Source organism: Mus musculus, chromosome 3 (assembly GCF_000001635.26).
Source record: "Mus musculus strain C57BL/6J chromosome 3, GRCm38.p6 C57BL/6J".
NCBI classification, from domain to species: domain Eukaryota; kingdom Metazoa; phylum Chordata; class Mammalia; order Rodentia; family Muridae; genus Mus; species Mus musculus.
This window is the reverse complement of record NC_000069.6, coordinates 131,913,586-131,933,472: the sequence shown is the minus strand read 5'-3', so window position 1 is coordinate 131,933,472 and position 19,887 is coordinate 131,913,586. Positions and strand designations below refer to the sequence as shown.

General features: G+C 42.8%; 1 long non-coding RNA gene across 2 annotated transcripts in view; it reads right to left on the bottom strand.

Annotated features, from left to right (window-relative positions):
- The window catches only part of Gm29865, a 92,005-nt gene that overhangs the window by 51,630 nt on the left and 20,488 nt on the right, over positions 1 to 19,887 (bottom strand). The gene's annotated exons all lie outside the window — the stretch shown is intronic.

The following is a 19,887-nucleotide window of genomic DNA, read 5'->3' as shown; positions in this document are numbered from 1 at the left end:
GAATGGTTGGCTGAGGTGTTTATCAAAAGATGGCCTACTGGAAATGACTTGGAGATGCCTGATATTCCATGGCTTAGTGTTGATGAAGGGATTTTAAGACTTAGGGAAATTGCAATGCTAGAGTGGATATATTGTGTAAAGCATAATTGTCCACAATGGGAAGGTCCAGAAGATATGCCTTTCACCAGCTCTATAAGACGCAAATTGGTGAGAGGGGCACCAGCACATTTGAAGGGTTTTGTTCTTTCCCTTTTCCTTGTGCCAGATCTTAGCATTGGAGATGCTTCTGCTCAATTAGATGAATTAAATTCACTGGGTTTAGTTGGATTCCGAGGTAACAAGGGCCAGGTGGCAGCATTGAATCGCCCGAGACAAGGTGATTCTAGTTATTATAATGGACAGCGTAGACAAAAGAATGTTTATAATAACATACCCAGTAATGGTCAGCACAGGAGAGGTGAAATTTATAATGGCATGACTCGGTTGGACCTTTGGTACTGGCTAACCAATCATGGTGTTTCCAGGAATGAAATACATAGGAAGCCTACTGCATATTTGTTTGATCTGTATAAGCAGAAAAATTCTCAAACAAATGAAAGAAAGGCTACATTAGATCGTGGTAAACAGCCAAATGAAAGAAAGGCTACATTAGATCGTGGTAAACAGCAATCTCGGCCAGTGAATCAATTTCCAGACTTGAGACAGTTTGCAGATCCAGAACCCCTTGAATGAAGGGGTGGCCAGGTTCCACTGAGGAAGGATCTTGATAAGACACTCAAAGGTTTTGCTGTTACCCTTTCTCCAGTTCTTCCCCAGAGGGACCTACGGCCTTTTACAAGGGTAACTGTACACTGGGGAAAAGGAAATAATCAGACTTTTCGGGGTCTGCTGGATACTGGTTCTGAGTTGACACTGATCCCAGGGGATCCCAAGAAACATTGTGGCCCTCCAGTTAAAGTAGGGGCTTATGGAGGGCAGGTGATTAATGGAGTTTTGACTGATGTCCGACTCACAGTAGGTCCAGTAGGTCCCCGGACACATCCTGTGGTGATTTCCCCAGTTCCAGAATGTATAATTGGGATAGATATACTCAGAAATTGGCAGAATTCTCATATTGGTTCCCTGAACTGTAGAGTGAGGGCTATTATGGTTGGAAAGGCCAAATGGAAGCCTTTAGAGTTGCCTCTGCCAAAGAAAATAGTGAATCAAAAACAGTATCGTATTCCTGGAGGAATTGCAGAAATTACTGCCACTATCAAGGACTTGAAAGATGCAGGGGTGGTGGTTCCCACCACATCTCCGTTTAACTCTCCTATCTGGCCAGTGCAGAAAACAGATGGATCATGGAGAATGACAGTTGATTATCGAAAACTAAATCAGGTGGTAACTCCAATTGCAGCTGCTGTACCAGATGTAGTTTCGTTACTTGAGCAAATTAACACATCTCCTGGCACCTGGTATGCGGCTATTGATCTGGCAAATGCCTTCTTCTCAGTACCTGTCCATAAGGACCACCAGAAGCAATTTGCTTTCAGTTGGCAAGGCCAACAGTATACCTTCACAGTTTTGCCTCAAGGATATATTAACTCTCCTGCCCTGTGTCATAATTTAGTTAGAAGGGATCTTGATCGTTTGGATCTTCCACAAAATATCACATTGGTGCACTATATTGATGACATTATGCTGATTGGACCAAGTGAGCAGGAAGTAGCAACCACTTTGGACTCATTGGTAACACATATGCGTATCAGAGGATGGGAAATAAATCCAACCAAAATTCAAGGACCATCTACCTCAGTGAAATTCTTAGGAGTCCAGTGGTGTGGAGCATGCAGAGATATTCCTTCTAAGGTGAAAGATAAGTTATTGCACCTGGCCCCTCCTACAACCAAGAAAGAAGCACAACGTTTAGTGGGCCTATTTGGATTCTGGAGACAACACATCCCTCACTTGGGTGTGTTACTTAGGCCTATTTACCAAGTGACTCGGAAAGCTGCTAGCTTTGTGTGGGGCCTGGAACAGGAGAAGGCCCTTCAACAGGTCCAGGCTGCTGTGCAGGCTGCTCTACCACTTGGACCATATGACCCAGCAGACCCGATGGTACTTGAGGTATCTGTGGCTGATAGAGATGCTGTTTGGAGCCTCTGGCAGGCCCCTGTAGGTGAATCACAGAAAAGACCTTTGGGATTTTGGAGCAAAGCTCTACCATCATCTGCAGACAACTATTCTCCCTTTGAAAAACAGCTCTTGGCCTGCTATTGGGCCTTAGTGGAAACTGAACGTTTGACAATAGGACACCAAGTTACTATGCGACCTGAACTACTCATCATGAGCTGGGTACTATCAGACCCTGCAAGTCATAAAGTGGGACGCGCACAGCAGCAGTCTATTATCAAATGGAAGTGGTATATACGTGATCGGGCCAGAGCAGGTCCTGAAGGCACAAGCAAGTTACATGAAGAAGTTGCTCAAATGCCTATGGTTTCTACTCCTGTTACAATGCCATCTGCTGCCAAGCATGCACCTATAGCCTCATGGGGTGTTCCCTATGATCAACTGACCGAAGAGGAGAAGACTAGAGCCTGGTTTACTGATGGCTCTGCACGTTATGCAGGCACCACCCAGAAGTGGACAGCTGCAGCATTACAACCCCTTTCTGGGACAACCTTGAAAGACACAGGTGAAGGGAAATCTTCACAGTGGGCAGAACTTCGGGCAGTACACATGGTATTACAGTTTGTTTGTAAGAAGAAGTGGCCAGATGTACGATTATTCACTGACTCATGGGCTGTAGCCAATGGATTGGCTGGATGGTCAGGGACTTGGAAAGATCACAATTGGAAAATTGGTGAGAAAGACATCTGGGGAAGAAGTATGTGGATAGATCTCTCCAAATGGGCAAAGGATGTGAAGATATTTGTGTCCCATGTAAATGCTCACCAAAAGGTGACTTCAGCCGAGGAGGAGTTCAATAATCAAGTGGATAAGATGACCCGTTCTGTGGACAGTCAGCCTCTCTCCCCAGCCATCCCTGTCATTGCTCAATGGGCACATGAACAAAGTGGTCATGGTGGTCGAGATGGAGGTTATGCTTGGGCTCAGCAACACGGGCTTCCACTCACCAAAGCTGACCTGGCTACTGCTGCTGCTGATTGCCAGATCTGCCAACAGCAGAAACCAACACTGAGCCCCAGATATGGCACCATTCCTCGAGGTGACCAGCCAGCAACCTGGTGGCAGGTTGACTACATTGGACCACTTCCTTCGTGGAAAGGACAGCGTTTTGTTCTTACTGGAGTAGATACTTATTCTGGTTATGGATTTGCCTTTCCTGCACGTAATGCCTCTGCTAAAACCACCATTCACGGATTGACAGAATGCCTCATCTATCGTCATGGTATTCCACACAGTATTGCTTCTGACCAAGGAACTCATTTCACAGCCAGAGAAGTTCGACAGTGGGCCCACGATCATGGAATACACTGGTCTTACCACATTCCCCATCATCCTGAAGCAGCTGGGCTGATAGAAAGATGGAATGGCCTTTTGAAGACGCAGTTACAGCGCCAATTAGGTGGTAACAGCTTGGAAGGCTGGGGCAGAGTTCTTCAGAAGGCAGTATATGCTTTGAATCAGCGCTCGATATATGGTACAGTTTCACCCATAGCCAGGATTCATGGGTCCAGGAATCAAGGGGTGGAAAAAGGAATAGTTCCACTTACTATCACTCCTAGTGACCCTCTAGGAAAATTTTTGCTTCCTGTCCCCATAACTCTAGGTTCTGCTGGCCTAGAAGTTTTGGCTCCAGAGAGGGGAGTCCTCCTACCAGGAGCTACAACAAACATTCCATTGAACTGGAAGCTCAGACTTCCCCCTGGTCATTTTGGGCTTCTAATGCCCTTAAACCAACAGGCTAAAAAAGGAATAACAGTGTTAGGAGGGGTGATAGATCCAGATTACCATGGAGAAATTGGATTACCTCTTCACAATGGTGGTAAGCAAGATTATGTCTGGAGTGTAGGAGATCCCTTAGGGCGTCTCTTAGTACTACCATGTCCTGTGATTAAAGTCAATGGGAAACTACAACAGCCTAATCCAAGCAGGATGACAAAGGACGCAGACCCATCAGGAATGAAGGTATGGGTCAATCCTCCAGGAAAAGAGCCAAGACCTGCTGAGGTGCTGGCTGAAGGTGAAGGAAATACAGAATGGGTAGTAGAGGAAGGTAGTTATAAATACCAATTAAGGCCACGTAACCAGTTGCAGAAACGAGGATTATAAAGTAATATGAATGCCCATTGTAAATTTACTAATGTGTTTGCGATTGTACGAGGGATAGTTATATCATGTTAGGCGTATTTACAACCTTGTTATTGTTTCATGTGAACATGAGATATTATTTGTGTCAAGTTGACAAGGGGTGGATTGTAGTGGCTATTCCTGGTTGTCAACTTGACAATATTTGGAATGAACTACAATCCGGAATTGGAAGGCTCACCAGTGACCCTTATCTGGAGGCTTGGAGATCCTTATCTGGATCTTGGTTTGAAGATCTTGAGCCATAGTGGCTATGGATTCCAGAAGATTGAATCTCCGAGTTTAAGGAACACACCTTTAATCTGGGCTACGCCTTTCATCTGGGATTAAAGGTGTGGTGGAACACACCTTTAATCTGGGCTACACCTTCTGCTGGAGACAATATAAGGACATTGGAAGAAGGGAGTCTAGCTCTTGCTCCTGCTCCTTCGCCTGCTTGCTGCGTGAGACTGAGTAACTGCTAGATCCTTGGACTTCCATTCACAGCTGTGACTGAACGATTGTTGGGAATTGAGCTGCCGACTGTAAGTCATCAATAAATTCCTTTATTATCTAGAGACTATCCATAAGTTCTGTGACTCTAGAGAACCCTGACTAATACACAAAAGAACTTAAGTTGGTTGGTTGGTTGGTGGTTGGTCGGTTGGTTGGTTGGTTGGTTGATTGGTTTTTAATTTTTGGAGAGTGGTTCCTGAAGAAATTGACAGTGAAGCACCACAGGTAGTTTTATACCAAATAGACATGATGATAAACAGTGGTGAGGCTGTCTGCTGTTTCTGTAGTATGTTGGGATGCTGAGTGAATTCCATTTGAAAAATTAAAAGGGAACTCCTCAGATACATAGTCTGCGAGTGGGGAATCCGGGTCAGTCAAAGGATAAGGGGCTTCTTCCTATGGCTAAGGTAGAACCTTGGCTTTCCCACTCCCTTACTGACCATGGTGCTTCCATAGACATCGTTTTCTGCTAAGGGTGTTTGGCCCTAACCATTGATATAAACAATCTGAAGCCAGCAGCCCATTTGCTTTAGGCCTTTCCATTATATATTTTGAAAAGACTCTTCTCAGCAGAACTAATTGAAAAGAGTTCATGTGCTAAGCCCCAAATATGAGCTTTTCATAAAATACAGACGCAACAACAGACTCAAAGCGCAAAAGAAAACATTTACACAAACCATTAAGAGATGGCTAAACCCTTCCTTTTATGAAGAGAAGAAACTAAGTGTGTTGGTTTCTAGCAAATATCTTACGTCTAGCAGCTTAAGCTTTGATGTTCCCATGCCGAGGATTCTTTCCCCGTTGTGCTCTCTGTGCTCTGAGCTCTGACAATAAGACTTGGCTTTATGGCCTCCCCTTGATTTCCTGCACAAACACTGGGGACATAAAGAAGAGAATTTTGAAACCTTGGTTTCGCCATGAACCCACGGAGCATTTTAATCTACCGAACTGCATTGTGAGAAATACAAAAAGAAGTCTTCCCTAAGCAACTCAGTCTAGCAATGTCTGCCCAACAATAGTCAAACACAAGGATTTTGTGATAATAGAAGTTTGGACATGTGCATCCAGATAACATAGAGCCTGATTTTCTACTTGGAAACCATGCTCTTAATTTAAATTGCATGGTGTTTATTGGTAGGTGAATTATATTACAAAAGAAATTTGCTGTTTATTTTACTTGATAGTTACTTGATTTTTCAGTGTATTCCTGATGATAGTTAACAAAAAAGAAATCTGGATATCCACACTTCCCCTCTCCCCAATTCCAAAATCATATTCTGTCTTGATTTATGCTTGGTATTTTACTCTTCAAACTAAACAAATGACTGTTGTCTTCATCAAGAAAGGAAGATATTTAAAATTCAAAAAGATTTTGGATGCTGGAAGAAAGCACATATGCCCCACAGTATCGGGAGTCAGGGCTATCTGACTGTTGTAACTGATTGAAAGTGACATGTCTGAGAAGGTTCAGCACTTGAGTTATCTATGGAGGGTTTCTCTGAACGGGGCATCAGAGAGCCTGCTGCACACTTCATTTGAGAGCTGGTTTGTAGGAGGCTCTGTGCTCCAGAGAGAACAAAAACAAAAGCTATAAAATCACAATGAGTTGTTGATTCCATGGCCAGTTTATTGGAAATGGAGAATAATACAACAGCAAAATTCTTATGAGACTCATTGCAATTCACCAAGAATGTTCCCAACATAAATTCTCTACATTATATACCATATAAAAAGGAAAGCAGTAGAGGGCTTAGACTGAAACTGTCATTTATAATAATAAATGGGGTCAGGGTGTAGTTTATTATTTTTAAAGATGTTTAAAGAAGAGCTAGGAGCGTAACCAATTAACTGTTTGACCATGGAAACAGATCATAGCCTTCTCAGATCTCTCTCTCTCTCTCTCTCTCTCTCTCTCTCTCTCTCTCTCTTTCTCTTTCTCTCTCATAATCTGAAAAGAAAGAGGCTGAAGATGCCTCACTTTCCCTGACTTATAGTGGGTCTATCATTGTTTCAAGGGATGCATAAGGGAGTCAAGGAAAGCTTTTCTTTCTCTGATGTCATAGTTAATCCTTAAAATCAGCAAATAGCTTCTCACCACTCCAATAGTATTCCATTCTAACATCCTTGCTGTCTTTCCTTTCATCTCATATGGATACGTTTATAAGAAAATTGTCCCTGGGTGCCATATTTCCTAGTCCTTAGCACGGAGGGCAGAGGCTGCTTTTCACAGAGACTTGACGCACAGAGCCGCCCACCTGATAAAAGCTCAGCTGACCTTCTGATGTGCATCTGTTCCTCCATTCACCCAGACACTTTTAAAAGACAAGAGCTCATCAGCCCCCACCTTGGCCCTTGTAATCCATTCTTCTGAAATGCCAAATATTAGCTTATCTTGCACAAAAGAAAAGGGGTTTTCATTAGCATTCTGTCTAAGCCCCACCCCACAGTTACCTGACAACAGCCATGTATGCCTGACTCACTATAAAAGGGGCTGCTTGCCCCCTCCCCTCTCTCTCCATGTGCTCATGGCTGAGCACAAATGGTCTTGCCTTCTTGATCCTGTTCTGTCCTCTCTCCTCATTCCCCTCCCCCTCTCTCTTCATGTGATCATGGCTGGCTTCTACTTCTCTACTCTACTCCTCTTTTCTGTGTTCTCTCTCTCTCTCTCTCTCTCTCTCTCTCTCTCTCTCTCTCCCTCCCTCCCTCCCTCTCCCTCCTCTCCCTCTCCCCTCCCCCTCCCCTTCCCCTCCTCCTCCCCCTCCTCCTTTCTCTCTCTCTCTCTCTCTCTCTCTCTCTCTCTCTCTCTCTCTCTCTCTCTCTTTCTTTGCCTCTACTACACACTCAGTTCCCCTCCCCATGCCCTGAATAAACTCTATTCTATACTAGAATGTGTGGCTGGTCCCTCAGCCACAGAAGGGATCCCTCAACATGGATCCACAGAGGCACTCCCTTCCCCTACACCTCCAGCAGACGTATTTCTTCTCTTCTTTATCTTTTTATAAGCATGTCAGTTTTGCCACAGCCTGTGAAAAGATTTCAAATACATTTAAGATCCAGTGACTTTCTTCCAAATGATTCTCCTGCATCTGGGAGAGTGGCACACATCTGCAATTACAGAACTTGGGAGGTAGAAATAGGAGGACCAGGAATACAAGGACATTCTCAGCTACATGGAAAGTCAGAGGCTACCCTGGGCTACACGAGACCCTGTCTCAAAAAATACAAACAACAGCAACAAATGTTCCTCATATATTTGAGCAATTCACTTGATGAGCCAATATGAAAAATGGTTTTGTCCTTCTGTTCTTTATGGCCCTATATACGTAAAACAATCCACTTAGTTCTTTTGACTAATGATAAAATGGTGGTGTGTAACTTTTCCTGAGGTGACATGAAGAACTATCTGTTCACCTCATATAGGGCACTGGCAATACATCAAAAATTATTCTATTAATTAAAATCCAAGTTAATAAACCAATCAGGTTATTGGGGTTACTTACAGTAGTATGGGGGGTAGTGGTGCTTACAGAAACATAGATGATTCCAAGGTAGCTATATAACTAAAACAAACAAAGGAAAACATAAACAAGGAAGGAAAAGGAAGGGGAGGGGAGGGGAGGGGAGGGGAGGGGAGGGAAGGGAAAAACACTCTAGCATGGGTAACAACTTATAAAGTCAATAACCCTAAAACTCTTGCACAACTTGTAGGTAGCTCAATGGGTTGCAGTATGTCCTCTCTTCAGCCATCCTTACGGCTTAATTAATCCTGTAAATGGAAAAGCCTTGTAAAGCTTGTAAGTTTCAGGGACTTATTGAAATTGGTGAGTTGTTAACTTTTTAGAGTCTCCTTCTAGAATAGAAAGTTTCATTTCCAGGGGGAAAATGTTATGTAGCATTACATATTTTCCTCCCATATGTTTAATATGTGTCTCCATTTTCCATTTTGTTCCTTGAGCCTTGAGGAGAGAAAAGTTTCTTTGGCTTATACTTGTGGGATAATATCCATCATCAAGGAAAGACAAAGCAGGGTATAAATGCAAATAAGTAGTAACTTGGCAAAATATTGACGCAGATTCCTCCGTAACACCTGTACCATTTTGCCTCAATATGAGCCTTGTCAACAGAAATGTACAAAGACGGGATGTTTGACAGTCAGTGGGAAGAGATGTAGTATGTCACATGTCTTCTTTTATGCTTTTCCCGATATGCACATCTTTACATGTGTCTTAGAGATGTCTGCATCTCTTTCTTTTTCTCTTCTTTATTTTCATATTCTCTCTTTTATTTAACAAAAGATTTGTTTCAGTTTTCTGTTTTTCTCATTATTTATTTTTATTCACATCACATCCCAATCACAGCCCCTTTCAGTTCCTCCCAGACAAATTCCTCTCCTTTCAGTTCCTCCCCGACAAATTCCTTCCCCCCATTATTCCCTCCCTTCTCTTCAGAGAAAAAGAAGTCTCCCTTGGGTATCACCCCACCCTAGGACATCTAGTCTCAGCAGAACTAATCCCCTCCTCTTCCACTGAGGCCCAACCAGATAGGCCAGTATTATTTTTAATTATGAGTATGTGGGAGAAGGTATATGCACGTGAGGGCAGGTGCCCATAAAGGCCAGAGGGGTCAGATCCCCTAGAGATGAAGTTAGAGGTAGCTGTCAGTGACTCAGTGTATTCAAGACCCAGACTTGAGACCTCTGCAAGAGCATATATGTTGTTAACTGCTACACCATCTCCAGAGCCTGCAGATCCTCTCTTTGTAATGGAAATGCTAACCTTTGTTTCTAAAACAAGTCTCAAATATGTTCCAAGCTTGTTTCATATATGGTAGTTCTTGTAGTTTCATTGCATAAATACTGATTAATTCTAAATTTTTAATATTTTTCTTTATGGCTCCTGTATTTTCAGAGTTAAGAACATTGTTCCATCCCCAGAATACAGAGGGATTTGCTCCAGTTTTCTTTCTGCACTTGTGTGATTTTTATGTTTGTACAGAGACTTCTAGATTTTAGCTTTATGAGAAGTATAAGGAATTCAACTAGTGTTACTTTTTTCTAGATAACTACTTTCCCAAAACTTCCTTAAGGCTTTCTCCTTTCTTCCACTGGTAAAGATATGGCTGGCCTATTGCACTCAGGTGTCTACCACAAGGAGATAATAAGACCCTATTGGTGAAAACACCACACACTGGATACAAGGGCATAGAAATTAGGCAAAGCCTACCAAAACACTTCAATTTTACTGGCTAGGATTCACAGCAAAAAAAGGACCTAAGAAACCTTCCAGGAGAGAAAATTCACCAATGCCGAGGTTAAGTTGTGAAGCCAGAATTCCAGTACAACAGCCTGTCAAGGAATATGTGCCCACTGATGGATGGCCATGACTGCTGTGAGTGTCTGGATCGTGGGTACAGTATACCTGGTCAAAAGCTGATGGCTGAGGAGGCCACAGGATCTAGGAGAGAATGTGATCTGAAGTCCTACAGACAGGTGAGTGCTCACGACAGGAAAGTTAGTCTAATAAAATATGCTGGTTCAGAGCACCTTCCTGTTGTAGAGTGTTGCTTAACATGGAGACTCACAACCCATCAAAATGATGAGAATCTGTGACTCCTGAGCCCTCAGCCCTAAACAGGACCTCTATGATGCCCTCTGCAGAACGAGGAAGGGATGGTGAGAAATGCCTGAAACACTGCTTGCTCTCCTTAGAACAGGCCCTGCTGATCATGAACACACAACAGCCATGGCTGCCTGCATAACATTTGCATAAATTAAAGGCATAAAAGTAGGAGGGGAACTGGTTGGAAGGAAAAGGGAGCTAGAGGGAGAAGGAGACACTGAGGGAGGGCAGAGAAGAGGGACTCTGTGGCTGGTCCTTATGATGTACTAAACATTCATACCCAGCTCTGTTCATGGCTGATTTTAATATTGATATTAACATATATTAATCTCAAGTATAGTGAGCTGAGCTTCTATTGAACACACACATTTTCCTTCTCTGCTATTGTTGATATGTCTGTTCCTATTTGGAAATAACAAAAACTTTTCTCGGTTTCACATTAAACTTGGTAATTTGAGAATGTTTAATTCCCTTTGCACACTTTGAGGTTATATATCATTTTCTTATAACTATTGTAAGCTTTGAGGACCAATGACATAATAGATCTAGAAAATGAAACTAGAGGGTTTTTTCTTTTCTGTATTTCTGATAGACTTTAAATACATTGAATTGTTGTGTTATTATAGGTGTGATAGATTTCTCTGTGAAACTACCTAAATCTGATGCTCCTCTGTAGGAGATTAATTTTTATGGTTATTGTTTTGGTTGTGCTTTTATCAGAGTCGTTTGCGGTAAGTTAATTTTCTTCATTATCTATTTGTAAATATTTTGATATTTTATTTTTTAAGTCAAATATAAGAAAGCTTTAATTAGATATTTTCTTTATATACATTTCAAATGCTATCCCAAAAGTTCCCTATACCCTCCCTCCACCCTGCTCCCCTACCCACCCACTCCTGCTTCTTGGCCCTGGCATTCTCCTGTATTGAGGCATATAAAGTTTGCAATACCAAGGGGCCTCTCTTCCCAGTGATGGCCAACTAGGCTATCTTCTGCTACATATGCAGCTAGAGATACAAGCTCTGGGGGTACTGGTTAGTTCATATTGTTGTTCCACCTATAGGGTTGCAGACCCCTTCAGCTCCTTGGGTACTTTCTCTAGCTTCTCTACTGGGAGCCCTGTGTTCCATCTTATAGATGACTATGAGCATCCACTTCTGTATTTGCCAGGCACTGGCATAGCGTCATATGAGACAGCTGTAACAGGGTCACTTCAGCAAAATCTTTCTGGCATTGTGCAATAGTGTCTGGGTTTGGTGGCTGATTATGGGATGAATCCCCGGGTGGGGTAGTCTCTGGATAGTCCATCCTTTCGTCTTAACTCCAAACTTTGTCTTTGTAACTCCTTTCATGGGTATTTTTGTTCCCTATTGTAAGGAGGAATGATGTTTCCACCCATTGGTCTTCCCTATTCTTGATTTTCTTGTGTTTTGCAAATTGTATCTTGGGTGTTCTATGTTTCTGGCTAATATCCACTTGTGGCGCACACCTTTAATCCCAGCACTCGGGAGGCAGAGGCAGGTGGATTTCTGAGTTCGACGCCATCCTGGTCTACAAAGTGAGTTCTAGGACAGCAAGGGCTATACAGAGAAATCCTGTATATATATATTTGTTTTATATCTTATGTGTTTGGGTGCTTGCCTGTTTACCACATGCACGCAGTGCCCGGGGAGGCCAGAAGAGGGCATTAGGTCCCCTGGAACTGGAGTCACTGGGGGTTGGAAGAAGCCATCTGAGTACTGGGAACTAATGGGATTTCTGCAAAAGCAGGAACTGCTCTTAATTTCTGAGCCATCTCTCAGTCCCTCTTCATTATCTGCTTTAATCAGGTTTTAAAATCTATTGGTAGAGAGACAAAAAAATCTTATTAAATTTGGGGGAGTGGGGTTCTCCATTTAATTTTTAAGTGTTCATTTTGCTTTTTAATCTCATGTCTTTCTTCTTTGAATTATCTTATGTAACATTTTTACCATTTTTATATCAATCAAATGGCTTGAAATGACTTCAGAGCTATGTTTCTGTTTTAACTGTTGATTTCCACTTTTGTCTACATTGACTCCTTAGTGCTTTCTTTCTTTCTTTTTCTTTTTTTTTTTCCGAGACAGGGTTTCTCTGTGTAGCCCTGGCTGTCCTGGAACTCACTCTGTAGACCAGGCTGGTCTCGAACTGAGAAATCCGCCTGCCTCTGCCTCCCAAGTGCTGGGATTAAAGGCGTGCGCTACCACTGCACTTAGTGCTTTCTTTACATTCGCTCTATTGTCCCTTTTCTAGACTTTTAAATGGGGCGTTCAGACCATTTGTTTTGATTGGAATTGATATGAATATTTTTTTGAAAACTAACACATACCCAGGGATGTGTGTGTGTGTGTGTGTGTGTGTGTGTGTGTGTGTGTGTGTGAGAGAGAGAGAGAGAGAGAGAGAGAGAGAGAGAGATACATATATTACAATAAGCTATGGTAAGAAATATCAGAAAGTGTGTGTAAGGAAGCCATCCTCTTTAACAACCTTGTTTCATTCCAAGTTCACTTGTTAGCATTTCTGCCCGGCTTACACGCTCTGCTTGTTTAGTAGATCTACAACACGGAGACCTTCTGTTTGCTATATAATTTAATACAACCGTAAAACCATACAGCATACACCAGCCTGGTTTGTAGCACAATATAGTACATGAAAAATGGATTTGCACCACTATATAGTATCCTGCAGAGGTGAGAAAAAGGGAATGTTGCTTTTAGGAGGAGATTGGGAAAGGGTTTCCGCAAACCTGCTTCATTAATTCCTTCTCTGTTTTAGTATTCTTCTAGCAATACACATTAACTCCCTCTATTTATGAGGTGCTTTCAGCAGCTCCTTGATACGCAGTTATGAGCAGCTCCTTTCAACTGCAAGCCGAAAGCTCATTCTGACTGCAAGCACACGTACTAAAACAAATCTTCTCACCCCTCCAAACTTCAGTCTAAAATCCAAACCTCAGCGGGCCTGTCATCTTCTTGCTACCCGGCCCGTGGAGTTACTATACATTTGCTTTCGCTCCCTGTCTCTGAACCTATTTCTGCCTTTTCATCTCCATTTAATTGGTGCCTCGTATCAGAGCAGCAGTTGAAATGTGATTACACCTCAAGCTTGCTGGGGAATTCCGGAGCTTGCCAGGAGCAAAGAAACTCCGCAACAACGTTGTAGAGAAACACAAACCCAAGGCAGCCAGGCCAGCACTGGGCAGCACAGATCAGGGAGAGTGCCAGAACAAGGCCTCCGTGTCAGTCTAGCAGCTGAGGAGCTCGCTAGAACCCCATGGCCTGAGAAGAGACCACAGCAGAGGGCCAGCAGCCAACCTGGAGCTGCAGAAGAGCGGGGAAGGAACAAGCTCGCTTTCCCAGCTGACCAAACGGGATCAGATCAAAGAGACCGATGGAATCGTTTCATCTGGCACAGGAGACCCTTCAGAACCAGAGCCAGGGCTGCCACAGCTGATGCCAAGGGCCGGCTAAAAAGCCCTCCCGTGGGCGATCCACAGGCAATCCATCCTCGGGGCTGAATAAAGAGGTGGTTTTAGAGACAGCTCTGCCACCCGGCATTGAAATAACCACAGCTACCACAGTAAAGTGTCAAAGCGGCTGAATGGCTAATAGTTACCCATCACCGACACCCAGCCACAAATCGGAATCACAGCCCTGTTCACGAAAGAGCAGCAGATAAAGAAGAAATGAAAGCAGGATGTGCGTGTATGATTTCTTTAATAATTAAATGAGAAATGGCCCAGCCTAAGGCCTATCAATGGGGATTTTCTTTTTAAAGTGAACCCCATCCTGAAAGGTGCTTGTGTTAAGAAAAGTACCCATCCTTACCTCCTTTTGTGTTTTGTTTGCTCATCTGAGGAAACAGAACATAAAATACAGCAATGGACGCATCTAAAACACACTTCCTACTCCGGCAGCTCGGGGAAGATCAAGGAAGAGAAGGTAGAGAAGTTGTAAGCGCTTGAGGGGCGGTGCACCTCTTGTTAAGATAGTGTCGTCTAGACAGGACAGTGAAGCCGTACTCCCGAAATCTCAACCACAGAGTTGTCTAAAGAAGACCTACACAGTGACACCACCAGCCAGCATGCCGATGTGGATAGGGAACATTTCAAGAGATTCACCCCTAAATAAAGAGCTATAGACAGTCAGTTTCTTTTTCCCAGAGAAAATTCCCCATAATAAGTTGTCCAGTCCCTAGTGTTCAACCATAAATGCATGGACAAAGAAGCAACATTAAATCCAGTAGTTTATTTTTATATTTTTTTAATTTTTCCACTTTTCCTTTTATTGAAAATGTGTTCTTTTCCCTTACCTGCTTATAGTTTTCCCTCCTTTAATCCTCTCAGTTCCTCCCTGCCTCCCTTTCTCTGTCTTATTAGAAGAGAACAGGCTTCTAAGAGGTAACAACCAAACATGGCAAAATAAAATATAATAAGATAAAGCAAAAAACATCATATCAAAGCTGGACATGGCAACCCAACAAGAGGAAGAGTCCCAGGAGCAAGCACAAGAGTCAGAGACCCACTCATTCTCACAGTCAGGAGCCCCATAGAAATTCTAATCTAAAAGCTACAATAAACATGCAGAGGACCTGGTGCAGACCCACACAGCAGGCCCTGTGCTTGCTGCTTCAGTCTCTGTGAGCTCACATGTGCCTTGCTTAGTTGAATGAGAAATGATGGAACACTTCACAGATTCGCCTGCCACCCTTGCACAGCGGCCTTGCTAATCTGTCATCCAGTATTAGTGCACGTGCTGCCAAAGCAGGCATAGTTGTTTAAATTTTAATTAATGAGGGTTTACAGTTTTCACTTCATTATAATATCTACATTCCCCCCTCCTTTTCTCTTTTCCCACAGCTCCTCATGCTGCACATCCCCCACTCCCTCTCAGGTTTATGACTGGTAAAGTGGTGAGCCCATCTGAGCAGAGAGGCACCACAGATGTTCATAGCGAGGATTTTGTTCGTTTTAACAGCAAGCTGCCTTTCCCAGTTAGTAAAAGTTCCTTGGGATGACTATGCTCTCCTCCGTTGCCTGGTATTTAAATGTGACCGTGACTTGGAAGTGACTTATGCATCGTTATGTCACCACACCAATGTCATCACATTCTTTTGCTTGTTTAGAGTTACCCATGTGTCAAGAAACAAATTCCCCATGACTGGAAATGCCTTTCCTATTGTTAATTCTTGCTTCAATCCTTTCTTCTTTGTGAAAATGACAAACGATGTCAATTCGTTCAGCAAGAATCTGAGGACGACCTGTTCTTCGTGTGCGTCTTACATTTTGTCTCTTGTCTCCAAAGGTTTCACTCAAACACAGAAATAATGGTGTTTGACTTCACCATTGATGTTCTGTCTGTGGGATTCCATTTCTCTGGCTGTTATAGGTGTGCCTGTGGCTTTGCTTCCATTCATCTGTAAACCATCTATACTTACTCTCCGGTGGCTTGTATGTATTCTTTCACTTTTATTTACCTTACGTTCCCTATAGATCCTTTTTCCTTTCTTTCTTCCTGTTGTTAACTCGGCACGCTATTATGAACTCCAGGTTGGTCTGGAATGCACTATGTAGCCCAGGCTTGCCTCAACTTGTGGCACTTACCCTGCCTCAACACCCCCTGCCAAGGGCTGCTCAGACCATGAGGGCAGGCATTTGCTGCCACCCCTGCCTCAGAAAGTTGCCTTACTCTAACCCATTTGTCTCACCAACAATAGTTGCTAGCTTCAATTTTCTCTCTTTTATCCATCTTTTGGCTCTCAATGGGTACATTTTGTTAATGATAGATACTAAGTACAACTAAGAATAACAGGCATATCATGAGCCTTTAGCTTGTCAATCATTCTCTTGTTTCTCTCTGTTATTATTTCAATCACCATATAATGAAGAGGCTTTTCTTTGCACTCTAGATAATCACCGTACCCCTGAGCTACACCCTACTCCTAAATATGATATTATTCTGAACTTCAAGTGATCAGGTACTTATTCTGTAGACTATTTTTATCATCTAAGCAGGCCTACACCTACAGAAAGTGCTCAGTGAATGAGTCTGGATTTTCTCTTCATGTGTGACCTGATTTTTCGAGTTTTCAGTCCTAAAGGATACTAAGTGAGTGTGTCCGCGCTCTCTTTCTGTTCGCTCTTTTATTGTGAAACATGGAGTTAAAATGAGTGTTAAAATGGAGGCAACATCAGAAGACTCACATGATGTCTGAGATTTTAAGTAGACATCACTACTGCTCTCTAGTTTTTAATCATATTGTATGTAACCAATTAGATCCAACTGTCTGGAAGCAAACCTCCTCAAGTGTATCTAGAACGCCAAGTTAGGAATACCAAGTGTCTTAGTCAGGGTTTCTATTCCTGGACAAAACATCATGACCAAGAAGCAAGTTGGGGAGGAAAGGGTTTATTCAGCTCCAAATTGCTGTTCATTACCAAAGGAAGTCAGGACTGGAACTCAAGCAGGTCAGGATAAAGGAGCTGATGCAGAGGCCATGGAAGGGTGTTTCTTACTGGCTTGCTTCCCCTGGCTTGTTCAGCCTTCTCTCATATAGAACCAAGACTACCAACCTAGGAATGGTATCACCCACAATGGGCCTCCTCCACCCACTTGATCACTAATTGAGAAAATGCCTTACAGCTGGATCTCAGGGAGGCACTTCCCCAACTGAAGCTCCTTACTCTGTGATAACTCCAGCCTGTGTCAAGTTGACACACAAAACCATCGAGTACACCAAGTCTGAAAGGAATATCTTCTCATTCCAAGTGACTCTTCTTCTTAGCAGAGGAAAACATTTCCAGTGGAAACTCTTCTGTGTCCAGGGAATGCCCAGGGGGATGCCAGTGTTTTCTGCTATAGGAGATGAAAGCTTCCTGGGCTGCAGACTTGGGACTCTGCTAAGATGGGAACTGGCAGTGCCCCCACAGAGACTCTATCTGGGGGAAATGTCAGGAGGGCTCGAAGCTTTGTCTGACATAGCATGCAAGGCAAAAGGACGCATACTACATTATTTAGTGCAACTGTAAAATAAAGCACCTGAATCAGGCTGCGGTTTTCTCAAGGTTTTAATAGGTAAAGTAACAAATTACATAAATGAGTTAAATATTTTTAGAGTTTTAAACACAACCTTTCAGTTAGAATGGTATTGGACATAAATAATATATTTTATTTGGCAGAATGAAGTCGAATTCTTCTCTGATACACCACAAAAGTGCAGCAGGGAAAAGTCGCATGAGCTTGTAGACCCAGTGTTCTTGAGACAGAGGCAGTAGGATAACCATGAGTTTGAAGACAACTTGGGCTACTTAATAAGTTTCAGACAAACCAGGGTTTGGTGAGGCTGCATCTCAGAAGAAACAAAACCAGAAGAGATAAGAGTGCTTCAACTGAGGTCCACTCACATGTGAATAAATGACAGTTGGTGGATCATTTTTATAAGAGTACTGGGAGGATTTTCAAATAAGATAAAGGTAACCTGACCGGCAGGTGTCATAGCATATCCCAGTAATTCTAAAATTAAGGGGAACATGCCAAATTTTCTGTTAATAAGTCTAAGATAGAAAAAAGATGAGTCAAATAGAGTACTAGTATGTAGAAACATCTGCCCTTCTGGGAGCACCTAAGACTTTTCACAGGATCGCACTGTCGTGGAGGTGGAGGGAAGTGATCTTCCAATTCATTTATTGTCCATTTGTGGTTCTCTGAGTGCTGGTAGAGATCCAATCCACAGAGCCATTTGTAGAAGCCAAGGCTCTCTGTCGGCAACTTCAACAATGGGTGCACACCTGGTTTTCTTTTTTATTCATTTTGTTATGCAAATAGCAGTTCCTGTTATGACGTTTGTCTTGAGTGTGTACTGTCATGGTTTGTTGATTCACAGCTGGTTACCTTCCTTGTTTAATCCCTCACTGCCCATCTTTCTCCCTGTGCATGACCCTTTGCTTTCCTATACCACATACCGTTTTGCTGGTACCTCTGATGCATAAACTTGTATTATACGGGGAAGTTATAAATCAACCTTGACCGAGGTAAAAAGAATAACTTTCTAATTCAGTGGAAGTTTTGGAGGCTTGAAAATGGTAAATCATTTTTCCTTCGTGTTCTCCATTACCTTCAATCGTGTTTATATCCATAATGCAAACTCCATAAAGTTCCGTTTTTGTTCATATATATATATATATATATATATATATATATACAAAACAAGTTATAGAGAAACTGTTAAGATGGCAGCACTAGCGTCTTCCCTTTTGGCAATACGCTAAGCCTTCACATAATAAATTCTGTGTGTGTGTGTGTTTAGAGACTAGCTGCTCAGACTTATCCCAATTTATTGTTTTTTTTTTTTATGCAGAGATAAAGACTTATTGCTAAACACATTTGCTTTTTTGGTGTTTTGGAGCCTGCTTGCTCCTGGGTGCCAATTACACTCTGGCAGGAGGCTGAAGGTCTCCATGGAGCAGCTGGTGTCAGCATCGCATAAAATATGCCTCTGAAATGGATCATTCTGCTGCTCAGGGAACATGCAGTGGAGGCTTAGCTGAAATAAAGAAAGAACAAAGCTATGCCATCCAAAAATAAAATCAAAGGGGATCAAGTTAAGGTTATTTATATATACTGTTACTGGACTCAATATTCTAAACGCCTCACAGCTGTTCAAAATTTGAGAAGAAGAAATCAAATATATCACTAACATCTCCTTGCCTGGTGGGTCCTTGGGCAGGTATATCTATCATCCGTCTATCACTAGGAGCCCCTGCTGTACCGATCCTGTCTCTGTTCTGCTTTGCACTTTGAACTTGTAGTTAAGGGAGTTGGATCCCACATTGATAAAATGGGTTAAAATCCCAGCTGTGTGACTTCCTGACTCTCTAACCTTGGGCAAGAAATTTTTTTGTTTGTTTTGTTTTTTTGTTTTTGTTTTTGAGACAGGGTTTCTCTGTGTAGCCTTGGCTTTCCTGGAACTCACTCTGTAGACCAGGATGGTCTCGAACTCAGAAACCCACCTGTCTCTGAGTCCCAAGTTCTGGGATTAAAGGCATGTGCCACCACTGCTCGGCTTGGGCAAAAAAATTTAACCTATTTAACTTCTGGTTTTTCATTCACACAATTGGGGGTGGGGGCAGGGAGCATGGTTTTTTACTTTGGGAATTCATTGAACTAGGCAGTGTGGGGCACTGGGTTTAGTATCTCTGTTATGAAATCCTCAGCAAGCGTCAACAATGGCTGTCACTTCCATGAGGGTGTACAGCTAACCACAGGCATCAGGGGAGAAGCCACTTCCCAGCTCTGGGTATGTCCAAGATAACGGATACCGGGATGACTCGGTCTTCTTGAAACAGAAGCCTGGTTTCTTTCCCAGATGCCTGCCTTGCTCCGTGACCCAGCACTGAGTCATTCTTCCACAGTGGCGTTTTGTCTGTATCTCCTAGGGCTTC